Source organism: Chlorocebus sabaeus, chromosome 22 (genome assembly GCF_047675955.1).
Source record: "Chlorocebus sabaeus isolate Y175 chromosome 22, mChlSab1.0.hap1, whole genome shotgun sequence".
Classification (NCBI taxonomy): Eukaryota; Metazoa; Chordata; class Mammalia; order Primates; family Cercopithecidae; genus Chlorocebus; species Chlorocebus sabaeus.
In genome coordinates this window covers 30377357-30383551 of record NC_132925.1, presented here as the reverse complement: position 1 = coordinate 30383551, position 6195 = coordinate 30377357, and the positions used below count along the sequence as shown (strand labels likewise).

The following is a 6195-nucleotide window of genomic DNA, read 5'->3' as shown; positions in this document are numbered from 1 at the left end:
TCCCTAGAGAAGGTTAAATGTTTTATCGGATGGAGAATATAGGATTGAGTACTAGGCATGCATGGCTTCACCCCTGTGAAAGTACTCAGATTTAGAATCTTTCCGCTTACAAGAAGCAAGTGCTCATATCTGCTTTCTGTTATGTGGTAAAAGGGGCTTTCTCCACAGATCAGAGGCGGCCAATGTTAGTCCAACTGTGACAACTAGTAAAGTGAGTATTAGATATCTAACTCAGTCATGAACATTATCATGATTATTTGGTCATATATCTTTATTCCAAACTTTTTCTTCTTTTAATAAGTCAATAATAAAACTAACATCTTAAAGTCTCTATGTGTTCAATTCCCATGTCTATCTACCTTTCTCAGACAAGGAAGAATTTATTTATTAACCTCTAAAATCTCAATAGTGGGGTTAGACACAAGTACATCCAGTATAATGAGGGCTAAGATAAGCATAATAAAGAATAATAGCACCAGATGCGGTGGGCCACGACTGAAATCCCAGCACTTTGAAAGGCCGAGGCGGGCGGATCACGAGGTCAGTAGATCAAGACCACCCTGGCTAATGCGGTGAAACCCCATCTCTACTGAAAAACAGAAAAAAAGAATAATAGCACAGAGAAGGGCTACCTTACCCAGACTGGGAAGAGTGGAGCTGTCAGAAAAGGATTTTTAAAATGTGTACTCATAGCATCTTGTGTTCTCTTTAGCTAGTGCCGTGTGAAAAGCGAAAGCCAGTAGATTGTGAAATTTATTGGGACTGTATTAATTATGGAATCAGGCCACTGAAAATAATTTTAAAGTTTGGGTCAATATATACAATTACATCTAAATTAAGAGTTATCTAATCAGTTATTCAATAAGTTGTTACTAAATGTATATCATATGAAGTAAAATTTCTTTGAATAAGTAAGCTATACTCCCAAATTAGGGCCTTCCTTTACATTTACTGCTGCTTCTTCTTAGAATAACATATCCCCGGATATTCATATGTCTTGCTCCTGATCCAGTCTGATTAATATTATTAGGTTGGTGCAAAAATAATTGCAGTTTTTGCCATCACTTCTCACACCAGTACTCTCTCCTCCCCACTTCTCTGTTTTATTTTTTCTTGGAGCTATTATCACCATGTGACAGAAAATAGTCTGCTCAAAACATTGCAAAGTCTCCCCTCTTTCCCGCAGAAGAATCCCAAGCTCTCAAGAAGGCCTTCAGAGCCCTCATGATAGGCTCCAGCTGCATTTCATCTCTAATTCCATCTCTTTCCCTTATTCCAGAGTGATTTTAATCTAGGAAAGATAAGAAGAGGTTTGGAAAGAGTTTTGTGCCATGACTTAGGCTTAAAAGAATCTCTCTGGCCACTGGGTTGAGAGCAGATTGGTAATGGGTGGAAGAACTGTGGCCAAGATTGGAGTTGGGGAACCAGTTACAAGGCTACAGATTTAATCCAGGTGAGAGATGATGATGCTTTGGAACTGGGCGGTATCAGCACCTGGGAAGTGAAGAAAAAGAGTCAGTTCTGGACATATTTTGAAAATAGAATCAACAGGATTTGCTGAGATTGAATTTGAGACTTGATAGGACAAGAAGAGCCATCACTGATTCTAGTGGTCCTGTCTCAGTAACCAGAAAGATGGCATCACACTTACCAAAAGGAGAAGATTGTAGAATGTAGGTTGGGACTGAGATACAGCAGTACAGTTTGGGACATGTTGCATTTGAGTTACCTATTTGATATTAACGTGAAGGTCCTGAAGAGGGAGTTGGAAATAGAAGATTACGGTTTGAGAGAAAAGTGGGCAGGAGGTCTAAATTTGGGAGTGTTTGGCATAGTTAGTATTTAAATTTTTAGACTGAATAAGATCACAAAGAGAGGGAGTGTGGATAAAGAAAAGATTAATGGACTCATCCTTGGGGCACTTTGATGGTTGGAGGTCAAAGGGATGAAAAATAACTGGAAAAGGGCAAAGGAGAATTCAGTGACGTGGAGGGGAAAATGCTAAGTTTGGTGTCCTGGAAACCAAGAGAGAAGCATTTCAATGAATAAGAACTGATTAAGAGTGTCAAATATTCCTGATAGGTCAAGTAAGATACATTAGCTAGAATACATTGCCTAGATCACTAGAAATATGTTTGAGAAAATGTCAGGAGGATAAATTAAACTCCTATCTTTTAGCCACATGAAAAGGCAGGGAGAAAAGCATAGGTCAATTTTCAGTGGACAGAAAACTTAGTCATGGTTTCATCCCAAATAGATAAACAATCATACACACATAAATATGCACTCATACTTTCTTTTTACATCATGATTACCATTGATAGATACCTGGCTCTCTTATTGGCCCACAGTAAAATTGAAGGTGATATATCTGTGGACACAATTCGGGGTATTTCATAGAATCTATCATGAGGAGGGACATAGGGTGGCAAAAAGTTGTTTTGCATTTTACCTACACAAAACTTTCATCAGGTAATTTCCAAGTTATTATCTACTCATTGCTGCATCACATTGCCCCACCCTGAATACCATTGTAGAATTACAGGATATTTTATCATATGGTTTATTTTTATTCCATTGATAAGTGCATCTCATGAAGACATATTTTGTAGTTCTCAGAATGACTTACGTGAGAATTCCTAAATAAAAATATTGACAAGGTAATGTCCTTGGACTAAAAGTTCTATTGAGTTTCTTTTTTGATTAGCTTAACCACTGATAACCACTTGTGAGCACATTTTCTCACACTCTGAAAGATTCTATTAATGTTACTCTAATACTGTATTAACTTAGAATTTTTTTTCCAACCCACTACTTCCTAAGATATTTTTATAGTAGTTGTTAAAATCACTGCCTATTTATTTATTTACTGTGAACCTAATTTATTATTAACTTTGCTACATTTAACAAGACATTATTACACCTGTTTGATGTATAAAATGTGAACCTAGAATCAAGCACAGGTGTAACTTGTCTAAACATTTGTATTGTCATTGAATTTTGGAAATTTAAATAATTTTAATAAGTCCTTTTTTTTCCCTTTGTCATTCTGTTTCTTTGAAGAACCATCAGATAACTCTATCCTTAAGCATCTCTTCCTGCCAATCACTATACGTTTTCCAATTTGGCTTAGTTATCAAGATTTTAATAGTATTGGATATTCCCCAAATATAGAAAATACTCTCTCTTTTCTTGGTGAGAATTAGTTCTTCCCAAGGATATTTGACTGTGTTGTATGAAAGGAGAGAAGGCTAGCACTCCCCCTGACAAGAATGGAAGAGGCCCTCGGGCCTGACAACACACAAGATTATTACGGCATTGACACCTACTTCCAAGGACATTTTATTAAGTACCTTCTAGTGCATTTGTTTGTATTCTTCAATTATTTTATTGTGTCTATTGTGGATCCCCAACTAGGCTTTAAACTCTTGAGAATCAGTATCATAAAACAAAATAGTAAAACAGTAACAAGGATTAATTTTCCAAACATACAGGGAATTTCATACCTCACAAGAAAATTGTCACCTTGAGAGTGTCTTACATTCATTTCAATGACAGAGCTTTTAAAAAAAGTCTTTGTAACTATTTTTGGAATTATCTGTACAGCTATTTGGAGTAAAATGAGTAAATTGTTTATTTATGAGCTATATTTTTTTCTGAAATACACCCCTAAAATGATATTATCTAAGTGAACTCCCTTTTGCACATCTCATTGACCTCTGGAAGACATTTGAGAGTCTCCTTAAAATAAATGTATCCTCAAACAATATTTTTGCTAAAGTTGAACCTAAATCTGCTGGAATCTGTAAAACTATCAATTTGGAGAAAACCAAAGGGACAGAGAAACATGTCAAATGTGGCCATGGAAATGCAATCTATAAAATCAAGGCTAAAAAAAAAAAAAAACTCAGAATAAAAAAATCTAAATTTTTCAAAAAATAATCTCTTGTTCTAACTTCTCTGGCCATTGTCTTTCATAAAGTTGCTTTACTGTAAGTATGAAGATTTATCAGAGTATAAGCCAAGTGCAAATAGCTAATTAAATTAGAGAATTGTAAAGAGCTCAATTACGTTCAACTGGCATGTGGTATTATTTAATCCAGACCACTTTGTTGTCACTCACTTCAAGTCTGTCTATACCAGGGTCTCCTCCTGTGCTCCGTCTTTGCTGCATTGAACTGAATTGACTTTGCGGTCTTAGTCCCAGGGGCATATTGAGCTCACTTCCTCCATCTATTTTCTTGTCCTTTTGCAGGGCTGTAGATAACAGCTGACTGATCTTAAGTTTATTAATTATACTTCTTTAGTATCATAGATTGCTCTGCTTGACTTAACTTTTTGGTTTTCCACTTTACAAACTTCCTTCTTTTTTCTATGCAAAAATATTGGGATGCACACCATGCAATTGGAGTTAGAGATAGAGTGGAATGAAGTTACATGGTCTCTACTTTCAAAGGGTTCTCTGTCTGTTATACTGTCCCTTGCAGATTCTGAGAAATTTACTACTGCTTATCTTCATTCACTTGTCACTTCACTCTCTGGAAGAGTTGTGTGCTTCTGAACTGTGAGATTTTACTCTGCACTTCTGCTTCAGATCATTTATAAGATGTTAGATAAAAATGACCCCAGAATTATTCATGAAAAACCCCACTCTTTGCCTTTTGCCATAAATAGAAGTAATCGATTCTCTCTACCAGCAATTTGCTTTTTAGAAGACACTTATTATCTGATCAAATGACTTTTTCTTTTCCCCAATCTCTTTTTGGCTCATTGTTTAAAACAATCTTTAACGCAATTTAGCCCAAGCCTTTTCAATCTACCTTTATTCATATGTACCCCAGCTTAGATATGCCACTCCACTCTCGACAGCCAAAGCAAAATATTTAATTTTCTTTACAATGGCAAACATAATACATAAAAATTGTGAAAAGTAAGGAAAATAAAGATTTAAAATAGAGAACTATAGTAACCCATAACCCTAGATGTTTATTCTTTTATCCACACTCCCTCAAAGGACTAAGTGATCATCCCATTGTGATCCTACCAAATTCCTATTTGTTTGGTTGCTTCAAGACTGTTATTCTTTGCTATTGATCTTACCAGCTTGCTTAGTATGGAAGCGTTGGTGAGACCTACAGTTCTACGTTCATAAAAATCCTTCAGGAATTCTTTTCATGTACAACATGAGAAAATATTCACTCTTCAAGTCAAGGAAGTGAGGGAACTTTACACATTTGTGCTTCAGAATTAACTGGGCTATGTAATTTAAATTATAAAGATGTTTGCAACATGATTTGTGAGCTAGATTTGGGGATATGATATTCTATATAGGCAGAGTAGTAAACAACATGCCTCTGGAAGTAAACTGCTTTTGTCTCTGTTAAAAGACCATTTTTAAATTTTTTTTGTGATCTTTTTTCCTTTTGCTTTTGCTATTGCTTCAGAAAGTCATGAGCGTGACCTCGTATTCACCTCTGCATTTGCGTACTCCTTTCTAATATCTCTCTATGCTGATTATCTTCTTTGAAAAAAGTCTTTGGAATTGTGAGGGCAAATGCAAGCTAATGTCAAACAAGCCCCTTTGTAACCTCTGGGCAATAAAATGGTTAATACTTACTAGACAATGTTGACATGTTAAATAAACTATTTGAGAATAGCTGGTGTTTGTGAACCAAAAAAAATGCTCATAATAAAATCCCTGTTTAGGGGCAGATCTTTAAAATTCAATCTAAATTAGGAATTGGTCACCAGCGCTATTAATGATCACTTTCTGCTGGGAAACAATTGTAATTTCACAGTTTATAATGGATTTTACAGTTAAGAGTATTTAAATATGAGACGAGACACCAGACCTGGTTGCTTTTGTGATTCTGATTATTACTATTATCATTTAATTCTTTCTGGTCAACATTTATCGGGGTCAGTTGATAGATTTTTTTTTTTTACCAAATTTCCTTTGTTTTCCCAAATGCTAATATTCAAAGACTTTGTGTCTATTAATTCAGAAAACATACTTTGCTTTAGAATTTTAAAATCAATAACTTTTTTTGTAGGAGTTTAAATTCTGATAATAACTTTCATTATTTTAATCAATTAAATATGAATCATAAATAGTATTTCTACAGAATAAAAAGCATCTGGAGAAACACTGGTAAAAGGAAACTGAAGTACAGGAAAGTCAAGAGAGACTTTGAG

The 6195-nt window shown here is 35.1% G+C and overlaps 1 non-coding gene across 1 annotated transcript; it reads left to right on the top strand.

Annotated features, from left to right (window-relative positions):
- The first annotated feature begins 3228 nt into the window (after positions 1-3228).
- On the top strand, positions 3229-3358 carry LOC119626074 (U6atac minor spliceosomal RNA). Its single transcript, XR_005242267.1, has one exon. It is a non-coding gene; the product is annotated as a U6atac minor spliceosomal RNA (small nuclear RNA).
- Positions 3359-6195: the final 2837 nt, after the last annotated feature.